The 14,104-nt window shown below is 40.4% G+C and overlaps 1 protein-coding gene across 7 annotated transcripts in view; it reads left to right on the top strand.

Moving 5' to 3' along the window:
• Nucleotides 1–14,104, top strand: part of LOC136033711 (tribbles homolog 1-like) — a 72,295-nt gene that overhangs the window by 37,112 nt on the left and 21,079 nt on the right. For 2 of the 7 annotated variants that reach the window (XM_065714588.1, XM_065714581.1), the window contains exon 1: nt 12,891–12,993. The exons of the other annotated variants lie outside the window; for them this stretch is intronic. The gene's annotated coding sequence lies outside the window, so the exon portion shown is untranslated. Of the gene's footprint in view, nt 1–12,890; nt 12,994–14,104 lie in introns of those variants that run through there. 7 annotated transcript variants of the gene reach the window in all.

Here is a 14,104-nt window from a genome sequence, read left to right as displayed (position 1 = left end):
CCGTTTCTTAGAGTTTTGGTCACTACTGTGCCGTGTCACTCATGACTTTCATATCATGACATTCACTCATGACTCCTTACTTTCAGTTCGTTATCACGAACTATTTGAAAAGGAAATTTTTTCAAAGGTACAGACGTTGAAAAAGTCCCATATCTAGCATATTATGCATCGATTCTAAACGCCCTAAAAAGTTTTTCTTCAACTTATGTGTGGACGAGAGGATTTCCCAAAGTAATGTCAGCATGACATTTACCAGAAGTTGTTGTCAAATACTGACAAAGCTTGATGGGAAGTAAGAGATAATATTGTCTCGTTTTTGGCATTTGAAATTTTACGTAACTAGGGGAATTAACCAGGAGAAGATAGAGGTTCCAATCGAGCATGGGGCAATTACCTCGCCCCCTAGATTTTTAAAATACTTTTTTTCTGTTGCCTTTTCATTAAATAAATCACAAGAGCATAAAAAACCTAAATTTTGAAAAAAGTATTTTTGTATCTTCACTAAAAAAAAAAACGATCCACAGCCCTCTTCATTTGCATGAATGGTTTTCATAGAACTATGATTTGTCCGAACCTCAGTCAAACTTAGACAAAGTACCATCTGATGTGGTCTGTCTGCATTTTTCAAGCAAGTGTCCGATTCAACCTCTGTGGTGAAGGAAAAAGGTCACCCTAAGCTTATTGTGTTTAAGACTTCTTTCAAAAGGCTTCTTCTGAGCTCAATTAAACTTGGACAAAGTACCATCTGACGTGGTCTGTCTGCATTTTTCAAGCAAGTGCCCGATTTAACCTCTGTAGTGAAGGAAAAAGGTCACCCTAAGCTTTTTGTGTTTAAGACTTCTTTCAAAAGGATTCTTCTGAGCACGATTAAACTTGCTGAGCAGAAAAAAACTAATGCCCTGGCTATTACTTTTCAGAATTCAAGATCAATTACCTCAAATGGAAGAAAATAAGAGAGGGTGGGGTTTTAAATCTTGGTCATGTGAATATCAACTAAAAGGGAACAACAGATCCTATCTAAGATCTCTGGGAAATATATCAAGTTTAGTAGGAATTATGGTTCACATGTGATGTAAACCCCCCAACCTCTGTGGTAGGGGGAGGGGGTAGGGTAACAAAATATCTTGTCATCCGTCTAAGTCAGAATTCATTAAAAAAAAATATGGTTAGTAGATACAGGATTGTCTAAGGTGTTCGTAGTCGATCAGACTTCTGTGAGGGAAGGGCGTAATGATTGTCACCTGCATCCATTCGAGGGCTTACTGGATCTCAATTGACCTAGGTAGAAATTAGTAGCTAGGGCTTTTGTGGCAGATTTAGAAGATTTAAGTCTAATCAAAGAAACGGTGTTGCTATGTTTTGTAATAGTGTTGTTGTAATTGTGTTGTAATAGGTCACAATCATTGCAATAATTCACGGGATCTTAAACTTGGATTCTGGCTCTATGCTGGCATTAACACATTTCCCTCATGCAAGCACAATTGGAGAGTGATAACTCTTATGATTAGAAATGACACAAAATCACTTTTTTAATCAATTTTAAAAATAATGTTTTAAAAAAAATAGTTTTTCAAAAGAAAGAGAAAGCCATATTAACACCTAAGACGAAGATAAAATTAAGTTTTATGATGATTCAAACTCAAAACGAACAGAACTTACTACAAATGAATAAATAAAACCCAAAAACGGACATAAAATGAAAATAACATAAAACATAAAGATAACATATACTATTGTAGATGAATAAATAAATCCTAAAAAGAGCAGAAATTAAAATGAATAATCAAATAACCAAGGCACCCGAAATTATTTTCAAATTTAGTCTTTGCATAGTGGTCCGCCTGACGAACAAATTTATCAACGTCAGTTTAAAGCTGGTTGGAGAGATGATATATAAACCTCTTTTTGTGCATCTCAAGTCTATTAGTCTTTTTGAATGATCAAGAAGATTCAAAGCCAAGTAATTAGGCCATTCTCGGGTGAAACAGTCTTTTTCCAAGTGTTTTTTTATTGTGTATAAGTGTTTCTTTGATCTCACAGCTTATGAGTATAAGTTTCAAGCTTTCAAGAAACAAGAAACAAAATGTCAAGTTACACAAAAAGTTTTGCACCCTTATAGTAGGGGAAAGATACGGAAAAAAATGGTCGAACCAGGAAAAAATTGGTACAGAAATTATTTTTGCACCACTGTGTTCAGAAAAGAGAGCTCTACAACATATCAAAAATCTAAATCTCCATCCCGTTGCGAAATTCCCTTTTTTCACGTTTTTTGCGCCTATTTTTTAGATATTTCCAGAATCCGAGAATGAGGAACCGTGAAAAGAAAAGTAGTTTATTGATGGTTTCCCTTTTAAGAAACGATTATTTTTGTGCTCTTTTATTAGACAGAAACATCACGTTTAATCATTTAATTCTTTTTTATGTTTTGTTTTTGTTTTTGTATGAAGTAAAAAAAAAAAAAAAAAAAAAAAAAAATCAAGCGACACACGATCACGGGGTATTTTTCGAAGAGGAGCACGAATTTTTCGGTTCAGACTGAGGGTTTTCGTTGTAACATTCACCGAAAGCTCACTTATTCCCAGTTCTCATTTTTAGATGGCTGAGACCGCAGTTTTATGTCCCCTTTGTGAACGTTCAATAGACACCTCAGAATCGTCGGTACTGGCAGAAAAAGGAGCTACGGCGATCAATGAAGCTAGCAAAACGAGAGGTACCAGTATCTCTGTCGAGGCAGGGAACCAAGTCCATGTTGCTTGCAGAAAGACTTTCACAAACAAAATATACCTGTCGAAAATTGAGAATGAGAGACGACGAACCTTGCAAGAAAAGACGGAAGCAGAAAAAGTGGTACTCCGATCACGGACTCCAAGTTTCAACTTCCAAGAGTGTTGCTTTTTCTGCACTACAAGGATAAATCTCCACACTACCCACAGAAAAGGTCACGAGTGGTACAAGGTTCGGACTAAAGACTTTGAAGAGAGTATAAAGGCAGTGTGCAAAAGCCGTGATGATGATTGGTCAAATAACGTTTTCCGCCGAATATGTGCAGTGTCAGACCTGCACGCAGTTGACGCCATTTATCACGCAGCCTGTTCTTCTATGTTTCGATTAAATAAGAGCCTTCCAGCCAGATTTGCGACGCAAAAACTTTTTGGAATACTCGAAGATACTGAGCCAGATAAAAAACGTCCAAAAAGGGGGAGGCCAGGTCACGATGAAAGATATCAGGCGTTTTTGAAGCTGGCTACTTTTTTCGAAGAAAATGACGAAGAACAGTATACAGTCAGTGAACTTGTTGTTAAAATGGGAGAGCTTTTGAATGGGACAGACCTTGAACCGTACTGTAACAAGTACTTGAAGAGCAAGCTTCTGGAATATTTCAGTGACCAGCTAGTATTTGCAACTATTGACGGTAAGGCTGACGTGGTGACATTAAAAGAAAAAGCATCAGCGATACTCCGGAATTTTTATTACTTGGACAAAACCGATAACGAAGAGAGTGAGAAAATCAAGCTTATTAGAGCAGCAGCAAAGATTATCAAAAGTGATATCAAAGGACTGCCAGCACAGAAGGAATCGTATATGACTGCAAAGCAGATTTCTTCTGGAGAACAGCTGGAAGGCTCTCTACCTGATAGCCTAATGGTGTTCTTAGATGAAATATTTGTTGGAACCGATATTTCCTTCAAAGTGCTTGCCATTGGCAATTCCATCGTTCAAGCAGCTCGCCCGCGTGCCCTCATTTGTCCACTGCAACTAGGCTTAGCAGTGCAACTGGATCACCATTTCAAGTGCAGATTTCTTATTGACACTTTACACAGCCATGGATTCTGCTCCTCCTATGCTGAAGTCCAGAAATTTAAACGCTGCGCATCAGTCCATGATGAATCTAGCCTTGCAGGAGTTACCTCCGCACATGCTGTGCAGCATGTAGCTGATAATGCAGATCACGATGTTTGCACGATGGACGGAAGAAACACTTTCCATGGGATGGCTCTGCTAGCAACAGTCACGCCTCCTCTCATTAACAGCCGATCGCCCATTCCGAGAGTTGAAGTTTCATTAGATGAAGTAGCCCAAAAAGGAAAAATTCCCATCTACCCTTACCGCTTAAGTGAGACAGTGCTTTCAAAGGTGCAATATGAGAAGATCCCTGGCAAAAATGTCAACGACCCGTATGCCTCACTCAATCAGCTCTGGTTAGCTACCGGGTTCCTGAATGTCCCAAGGCCGAGCTGGAATGGATTCATGCAGTCAGTTTTCTCTAACCAAATACATCATGAAACGGGAAACCTTCGCAGCAAGGCAAGCGTCTCGTTTTCGCCCATGATTGACCTCCCGTCTAGCAACGAATCCTGCCTTTACTCAACCTTGCGCTTTGTAGCTTCGCAAGGCAGAACCTACGGATTCACACCCGTTCTCACATTTGACCAGCCGCTCTGGTGGAAGTCTATGAAGATCCTCAAGTCCGACACGACGAATGAGCTGAATAGTATTGTTCTCAGGTTAGGTGGTTTTCATTTGATGATGAGTTTCGTCGGATGCATAGGACACCTCATGGAAGTTTCTGGTCTGAAAGAGGTTCTCGAATTGGTATACGCGACTGGTGCAGTGCCACACATTCTTTCTGGAAAAGCGATTTCTAGAGCTGTTCGAGCTCACATTCTCGTGAGCTCGGCCATATATGCTCATCTCCCCGAAGAAGAGCAAGCGACGTTGAAAACTCTAGACATGTCTACTGTCTTCGCTAACGTACTGGATGGATACCTCCCACCCGAAGATCTCAGTCATGATCCCCAGCTCAAGCAACTTGAAAACTTTCTCAAGCAGAGACGCCAAGACCTGCTGACTCAGAGAACTGCGAAGCTCTGGTTTCAGTATCTTGACATGGTTGGGATACTGCTTAAGTTCATACGTGCCTAGAGACTAGGCCTGTGGGATTTGCACCTACAATCTGCAGTAGAGATGCTTCCGTTTCTAGCAGCATCTGGACATAACCTCTATGTCAAGTCGGTCTGGATATACCAGCAAGAGATGGCTAAGCTTCAAACTAGTCACCCACCAATCTTCGAAGCATTTGAACTGGGAGGTCACACCATTAGAAGATCAGAGCGACGCTGGGCTGGGCTCTCGGCAGATCTTGTCATCGAGCAGGAGTATATGAGAAGTCTGAAAACATCGGGCGGTCTTACAGCTGGAGGTGGGATGACAGAACAGCAGAGAGCCATTTGGGTTCTGTCAAGACCAGCATGCCTGGAGATCAACCTCTTGATGCAAAATTTGACAAAAATTGGTTACTCGACAAGTGAGCAGCACCGCGACATGAGTTCCAGTAGAAAGGAGCGTGACTTCGACGATACCCAGAAGCTCGTCGGATACTTCAGAGAATCTTCTCCGTTCAGAGGTGACAATCAGCTTAGAAACATTGCCAACGGCATAACTTCTTCCCAAGATGTTAATGTTGACGAGGCCGATGTGGCTGGAAAGTTGATTCTAAGTAAGATGACGGGAAAAACCTTGAAGGAGCAAGTCTTCAAGAAAAAAGACCAAGTGACCCTAATGAATGCCAAAAAGGCGGGGTCCTCTGTGGTAGCGCACATAGATCCGGCGCTCCTTTTCCAGCGGTTTATAATAGTAGCCCAACGAACTGACCTCCGAGAAGAATACTTCAAGTACGAACTTTGTACGATTCCTCCTTCTCTTTTCGAAAGCGATGGCCTTATGAGAAAAGCAAATAAGCCAGAGCTTGCAAAAGCGATCTTTCTGGCTTGCGGGATTGAGACTCAGTCACCCTCAAGACCTGCTTCTGCATGTAACATCGTCTTGGATGGTGGTTCTCTTCTACATCGAGTTCCATGGAAGGTAGGGTCAACCTTCAAGGTCATCTTTGCTTCATACGTCCATTACGTACAAGCAAGGTACCCTAGTGCGATCGTTGTGTTTGACGGATATGAAGGTGGTCCAGCAATCAAAGATGCTACCCATTTACGTCGAGCAAGGATGGTTGGCCGCCAAGTCTTTTTCACCGAAGAGATGACCCTCTTCATGAAGAAAGAAGAGTTTCTTTCATGTAAGACAAACAAAGGACGTTTCCTGAAGCTGCTCGGTAACCATTTGGAAGCCGTTGGTTTCCGAATTTTCCACTCGGAAGGAGACGCCGACGTTCTGATTGTAGAAAAAGCCGTAGAAGCTGCTAGTCTTACAGACACAATCGTGGTTGCTGATGATACTGACATCTTGGTTCTTCTGATCAGTCGATCAGATTCGCGTTCCGGGCGTTTATATTTCTCACCTGAAGCTAAGTTTGGCGGTACTAGTTCAGCTTGGGATATTAGTGAGATGAAGCAGAAGCTAGGACAGATGTCAGCAATCTGATACCGTTCTGTCATGCCGTGCTGGGTTGTGACACAACCTCTCACCTTTACGGAATAGGAAAGAGCAAAGCCGTTCAGCTGCTACTTTCCAACAAGAGTTTCAGGGACAGCGCTGCTATATTTGGCGACAAGCTCGCATTGCTTGACGATATTGTGGCAGCAGGAGAGCGAGCATTGTTGATACTGTACGGTTGCCCTGATGTTTCGAACCTGGACACTGCCAGAAAGCTAATCTTTCACAGAAAAGTGAGCACTGCCACCACTTTCGTGCCTCCACAAGAACTGCCACCGACTCAGGCAGCAGCGAAGTACCACTCGCTACGTGTCTACTGCCAAGTTCAAATCTGGCTCGGGAACCCAGTAGACCCTTTACGCCTGGGATGGAAACTGCAGGATAACGAAGTTTTTGCGCCAATAAAAACAGATCTCCCTGCCGCTCCGTCTCAGCTGCTGAAAATTCTCAAATGCTCGTGTCGTATTGACGGCTGTGATAGTGAAAAGTGTACCTGTAAGAAAAACGGACTTGAGTGTACTATAGCCTGTCGTACCTGTAAGGGAAGCTCGTGCAACAATTCGAAGTTTCAAGAAGAAGAACTTAGTGAAGAAGAATAACAGTTAACTGTGATGATGAAAAATCTAGTTCCTATATTTTGATGATGTGCAATTTTTATATATTTGAAAAATAAGATAAAAGCTTTTCTCTGAACACATTAAGTTAGAACCTACCTCGTCTTATGGTGTTTGGCGCTGAGGTGTTTCGTCATTCCTGTTTATTGTTGTTTAGTCTTTTTTTTTTCTAAGCCTTTCGTTTACATAGCCAAATAGACTACAACGCTGGTAAGAGTTTTTTTCCCCAAAGACACAGTTTTTTTCCCCCTTTTTTTTTTTTTGCTGATAAATATTTTTCTTTTGGTTAGGTAACGAAATGAGTATCAGAAATGAATTCAGAGCCAAAAGCTGATCTAAAAAGATGTGTAAAACATTATAGTTTACGTTTTTAATTTTTTTTCCCGGTTTTTGAGAAAATAAATAAAAAAACATTAAAAAAAAACAATTTCGCATCGAGCTAGAGATTTAGATTTTTGATATGTTGTTAAGCATTTTTTTCCGGTCCGGATGGTGAAGAAACCATTTCTGTACCAATTTTTTTCTGGTCAAAACTTATTTTTCTCCTACTATTACCCCTTTTCTGAAACATAATATTAAGAGGTCCTTTGCTCTCCCTAAGCAATTCAGGAGAATTCATCTCGATGCCTCTATTTTTTTTTCTTTAGATATTAAAGATGCTCTGTTTTGATTTACCTCACTACTTTACCATGAATAGATTTCAGTTCTACTTAGGATAATATTATAAAAACTTTTAAGCGGATTGTAGACATACTTTTTTGTCCCCACGAGTCCTTCCCCTAGACCAAATAAGGAATCCCCTTTCCCCCCAATACTTCGAAAGTTTCAGCCCACTTGTGACCTATCGTTCCCAAACTGTCACAAATATGCCAATCAGATTGCCTGGTTACCTGGTTTCTATCCATTTACTTCTTCCTTTCCCTAGAGTGAAAATTAAAGGTCCAGCTGCCCACGGTTTCTCTTTAAAATTGCAACCTAGCCCCCCGAGCTGTTCCTGAGAATTTGTAGATACGCTATTTTGATAACCTGGGTACACAGTTTTTCTTCTCCTCTGCATCACTACTTGGATGGTGACAAATTCTCGTCTAGTATAGTTTGTAGTGCCAAAAACTTGAAAAGATTGAAGATTACATCTTCAAGTCTTTCGTCTTTCCCCACTACTCCCTCCACCAAATCAAGATTTGACGTCCACTCCCCCAATATTCCCTGGAACTTTCAGCTTGATGACCAAAGTAGTTCGTAGGATATTGCATATACGCCGTTTTGTTCACTTGGAACCACAAACGCATCTTTTGATTTGCCTTACTATTTAATCGTTAATGGAATATAGGTTTCATGGATAATCATAACAAAGAAACGTTTAGGTTGATCGGAGAAAATACATTTTTAGTCCTCCTTCTTTCCAAAGTCCAAAGTTGAGGTTGAATTGCCACCAAGATTCCCTAAAAGCTTAAACTTGAAGCCCCAAGCCAATCCAGTGATACTGCAGATATGCTGTTTTGATAGCCTTATTACGTATAGTATCTTTGAATTCGCCTTGCTACTTACACTTGAACGATTCAAAATACCAAGGGGGTTTCTAGTACAAAACTGCTTAGATGAATCTACAATTTTAGCCTAATACAAAAGTGAAGTCCCCTACCTCCCCATTTTACGTAAAATTTGAACTTCATTCGCTAGCTACTCCCAAGATATTGCAAATGTGCTATGCATAGTGTCTTTAGATTTGCCTCTTTTCATCCCCCAAATAAAAACTTAAGGTCTAACCCTACAACTCCTCATGGAATTTTCAGCTCAATCTCCCAAGTCGATTTTGGGATATTGTGGATGCCTTTTTATATTAAAATGGGTAAATAAAGTGTCTTTTGATTCACTTAAGTGATTTATTGTGACAAGGTTCTTGTTCAACAGAGGCTTATTGGCTTATTATACCAGAACTTTAAACAGATTTGAGACAAAATAAGCTTAGCCCTTTTCTCCCACTACCGCAATCTGAATCTAAAGGTATAATTGCCCCCCCCCAAAGAAAAAGCCCTGAAATTTTAGAGTTGACTTCCGCAACTGTTTCCAAGATAGTGTGGTTCGCTATTTTGAAATAGCGAACCACTCTCTTGATTTATCTCACTATTTAACCGTGAACAGATCCTGAGCTCTATAGCAGCTTATGCTATGAAAAAATTTAGGTTAACAGGAAACATTGCATTTTATCCCCTCTCCCCAACATAAACATTGAATTCTCCCTACCCTTCACCTATTCCTTCGCCTACACTACCTAAATGTTTCAACTCTTATCCATACCCTACTCCCAAAAAATTTCGACTTGATACCCAATGCCATTCTCCGATATTGCAGGTACACCACTTCGATAATTTGGCAATACAAATAGGTTTTTTTTTTTTATTTGCCTTGCTACTTAACAGCACATAGATAACAAATCTTATAAGATATTATAGGGCAAAATGCTTTGTAGATCAGAAACAAAAGTTTTAACCCCTTCCCTCTCGCCCAAATGCAAAATTTGATACCCTCTCGCCCAACCATCCCCATATCCTGTTCCAACGTTAGTATTATACACAAGATGGTTTTAAAGACACCCATGGCCCCTACTCCTTTTTTCCTTTTATGATTTAAGTTTAACAGCAAATCCCTCAGGGGAAGACGCAGGTACATATTTCGTCATGGGGAGTTTTTTCTAAGAGATTCAGGTGTCTGTTACGTCATAGGGAGTGTTTTTTCTGGAGTCTTTTTTCTATGATAGTTATGCTTTAAAAACCTAAGGTTGTCAGGGAAACCTTCAGGGCTCGCTAGTGGGGGAACCTTCAAGACGCCAGCCCCTAGCAGGAAATTCTACCAGAAGCCCTAGCATCCAATTCCAAGGGGGTCCTCTAACCTAACCACCGGGGCCCTAGCATCCAATTGCACTAGGAGCCCCAGTATCCAATTCTATCGAGACCCTAGCATACAATTTTATCGGACCCCTAACCGAACCACCGGGGGCCCAAGCATCCAATTTCACTGGGGCACAAACTGGGAACCCCCCAAAATAAAAACACTTCCCCCACCATGGCATTACGTGGCTGCCCCTTGTGGCACCCTTCGGCACCCTTCATAACCATTTACGTATTTTCTGACGTTTTAATACCTCGATACATATATTTTCTTATTTTTGTTGATATTATTTTCTGACAATTCCTAACCTGTGCCACACTATGTCTGGCACTCTGGTACCCTCTACCATCCCCTTTTCATTCCTAAGACATTTTCCAGATGTTTTCTTTTTAAAAATCCTGCTCTAAATCCATTGGTTCGTGTTTTTGCAACATTACCCTCCGTGATATATCATGTCAATTCACCCCACCGTGCCATGCTATTACTGACCCTCTGGCAACCCTCATCGTTATTAAGACATTTTTAGATATATTTTTTTAATAAGGTGATAGCCAATTCTGCTTCCCCTGCTTCTGACTCTCGGTTACAGCGGTTTATATTTATTTATCCGGTGTCTTGAAGGTTCTCCTACTAGCGGGCCCTGAAGCTTTCCCTCATACTCTTATGTTTTTTAAGCATAACAATCATAGATAAAAACATTCCCTATGGTGTAAAAAACACTCTCATCTCTTAGAAAACATCCCCTATACCGTAACATGCACCTGCGTCTTCCCCTGAGGGATTCACCGTTAAACTTAAATCATTAAAGGAGGGAAGAAGTAGTGGCTATATGTGTCTTCAAAACCTACTTGGGGATATTACTAACTTTATCTAAAAGTTTCAACTTCATCCTCCAAGATTTTCCCAAAAAATGGCAGATATACTATTTCAATGAATGCACATAGTGTCTTTGTGTTAAACTCTGTCCCTTTGCAAGACAAAATATAAAGTTCCTTTTATCCCCCGTGAGACATTAAAGATACGCCATTTTGATTACTGGGAAGTACTCAGCGTCCTTTGATTTACCTCGCTACTTAAATTCACGTAGATTATAATTCCTATTCCTATAATGGTTTAGAGTGCAAAAACGTCTTGGTGTATCAGTATACTAAAATTGTTTAGCCGGTTCCCCTTCCAATTATAAGATTTGAAGTTGTCTTGTCCTACCCTCGTCATTTTTTCCCTACAGTTCCTGGAAGTTTCAATTTCTTCCTCCAGCGGCTGCTAAGAAATTGCAGATGTGCTATTTCGATGAGTTGAATACACATAGTGCCTTTTGATATACCTCTTCTCCTCGCCGAATCAAAGTTTAAGACCCAGATGGCCCCATTTCTGTGCACACAGTGCTTGAAACTTTCAACTGGAAACTTGAAACATCAACCCAAGCCATCCCTCAGACATTTTATATAATTCAAAACTTGGTAGCGTCGTTTAATTTACTCAAGCACCCGTGTAATTTCCAGATTATACAATAGTGAAACTCTGGGATTCTCCCCCTAGCTAGGAATCCCCAAAGTTTTTCTGATAGCAACCATCTGGGGAGAATCGTAAATTTAAATAACTTGGGGCTATGTAAATTTTACCTCTGAAGATGACCCCTAAAGATGTGGGGGATACGTTGAATTTAGCGGCATAATTATCAGATTTAAAGTTTTCTGATAAAAGGAAAGAGGGAGAAGACTCATTGCCTTTAAATCACTCTTGGCACTGGAAAAGGGATTGCATTCAATTTTCAATCTAACGAGCCCCCTCAAAAGTTTCTATGAACAGGGAAAAAAGCTTGTTGGCCGTCACAAATTTTGAGCCGATCACGGAAAAATTAGGCCCTTTTTGGGCCCAGTTTTTGGGGAGATGGAGCGTGTCCCGGAACTCTTTTGTGTGAATTAGGTTTTTTGACCCTTGGACTTGCAGCCTTAGGTTTCAGACCGATCCGAGACAAAAGTTATTCTGCCCATTGATGAGTGATTACCCCCCACCCCCTCCTCCCACAATAAAATATTTGACCTTTTGACACGGGGACTTACTGCACTATGTTTCAAACTGATCCGAGAAAAAAGTTAATTTGCCCATTGCTGAGTGATTAACCCCCCCCCTCACCTGCAAAAAATATTTAACCTTTTGACCCAGAAAACGATTCCTGAAAGTTTCAAGGCAACTGCTCACCGAGTATCAGACAAGTCACGCTTTTTCGGTACAAATCCTATGTTAAAACGTTTGAAAATATGTTTTATTTACGGCCTTATACTAAGGGTTGCGGTGTTTGAGTCATCCCCAAAGGTATATTTATTGGAGGTTTTGACTATTTTGATTAAAATAGGTTTCAAAATCTTGATCAGATGTCTTTGGGGGCAATGGGGGCCCAGATAGCAACGAAATCTAACATGGGGGTTCTGGCTACCCACCGATCACTTTTAACACTTAATTTGGGCCCTAGAACATGACATTTTTCTTCAAGACGTTTTTCAAGGCGCTTCAAGACATTTCAAGACGTTTTTTTGAGACTTTTAAATTCCGAGTTGAATAAACTCACTCCAAAGACTCTACGACTGCAGCTTCTATGCAAGGCAGCCGGAGAAAAAAGTAAATAATGCAATGAAGGCTTATGGCTCTTTACCTAGGCAGTGCTGCCTCTGAACGAATACTTTCCAGTTCCAGCTCACAAAATAGTAAAGTAGTAGAGAGAAAAAAAAATATTGAAAACAAAAAACACCCCTCAAGATCTTTTTGGTCTTAGAACTTCAATATAAAAAAGGAAAATACTTGAACCGAAGCTACGTCATGAAAAAGTCAATACGTAAAGGTCATACCTTTACTTGTTTTTCTCAGATTAAAATCTTTATCCCTTTCAGGGTAGCTAAAAGGCCAATCAGTGGGTCAATCAAATTTTGAAACTCAACTATTTTGACACATCTATTTTTTTTAGTTTCATAACGGGTAGTTCCAAAATCTTATATATCTTGCTTATTTTCATCCCAAGCATGTCAGTCTCAGTTGTTAGTTTGTGTCTCTACCAAGCTGACTGGATCATCGGTCAGCCAATATTTTTACAAGTAAATATCAAAATGTAAGTTGTTTGCAATTTTTTTTATATGTATTAAACTTTTGTTCTATTGGGTGATATGCTGCAAGCATATCTTCAAGAATGTTTCATATGCAGGGGTGCCAAATGGGGAGGGTCGCAATTGCTCTCCTTATTTTTGAACAATGCTTTTTTGTATCTTCTCTCAAAAATCCAAACTACCACCCCCTACACACGTTTTCGTGAATAGGCTCCAATGTTTGTGTATGTACCATACATACCGCGAAAACAAAAGGGGAGATATAGGTGCCTATAGACGAACCCAACTTACAATTATTTTTACCATAACGAGAATTAAAGTAAAGTCTTGCATGGTTTCTAAAGTACTTAGAACTAACGTCAATACTTTCGGAAACAACCAGTACGTTAGCTTCTATCTATTCACATAGAGTTGTCTACTCTCGAAATACGAGACAACCAGAGTTGTCTAATATTTTGACAAATGAGAAACCTGAAATGCACACATGTTTTGCCCAGGAGATAATATTCGCTTGCTTCACAATTGTGGCCCATATCCTAGCCTTAGCAAAACTTCACGGAAACTTGGTACAATAGGGCTGGTTTGCAATTATGTTTCTGCTCTATAAACATGATAAACAACGATATCAAGACGAAAAAATCGTAAAGAAGAGAAAAAGAGGATAATAACAGCCAGTTATAATAACCAAAAAGTCGTCTTTAATAGAGACACTGTAGAAACTTCTGAATTGATTAATTCTGATCGTTTTTGCATCTACCCACAAAATATATTTTTGCAATCTAATAAAATCTCTGAGCCGTCCTGGCCGAGTGGGTTGGTGCGCTGGATTTGGGATCCCTTGTCTGAGAGGACGCGGGTTCGAATCCCAGTGTACCCAATTCTTCAGTTTGGGACGGGGGTCAGTGGCGTGACTCTGTAAGCTTAGCCAGAGTCGACCCAGCTCTAAATGGGTACCTGGAGAAATCTGGGGAAGGTAAACAGGAAGGGTGTGCGAAAGCACAGGATGGCTGGCCCCCAACCCCCCATTGCACTTCCTGGCTGAAGGGCCAAGAAACGGAGATCAGCACCGCCGGTACGGACTGTAAATTCTAATGCCGTATCCTTTACCTTTTTAAT

The sequence above is a fragment of the Artemia franciscana genome, chromosome 12, assembly GCF_032884065.1.
Source record: "Artemia franciscana chromosome 12, ASM3288406v1, whole genome shotgun sequence".
Lineage (NCBI taxonomy): Eukaryota > Metazoa > Arthropoda > Branchiopoda > Anostraca > Artemiidae > Artemia > Artemia franciscana.
This window is presented reverse-complemented; position numbering and strand designations above follow the sequence as displayed.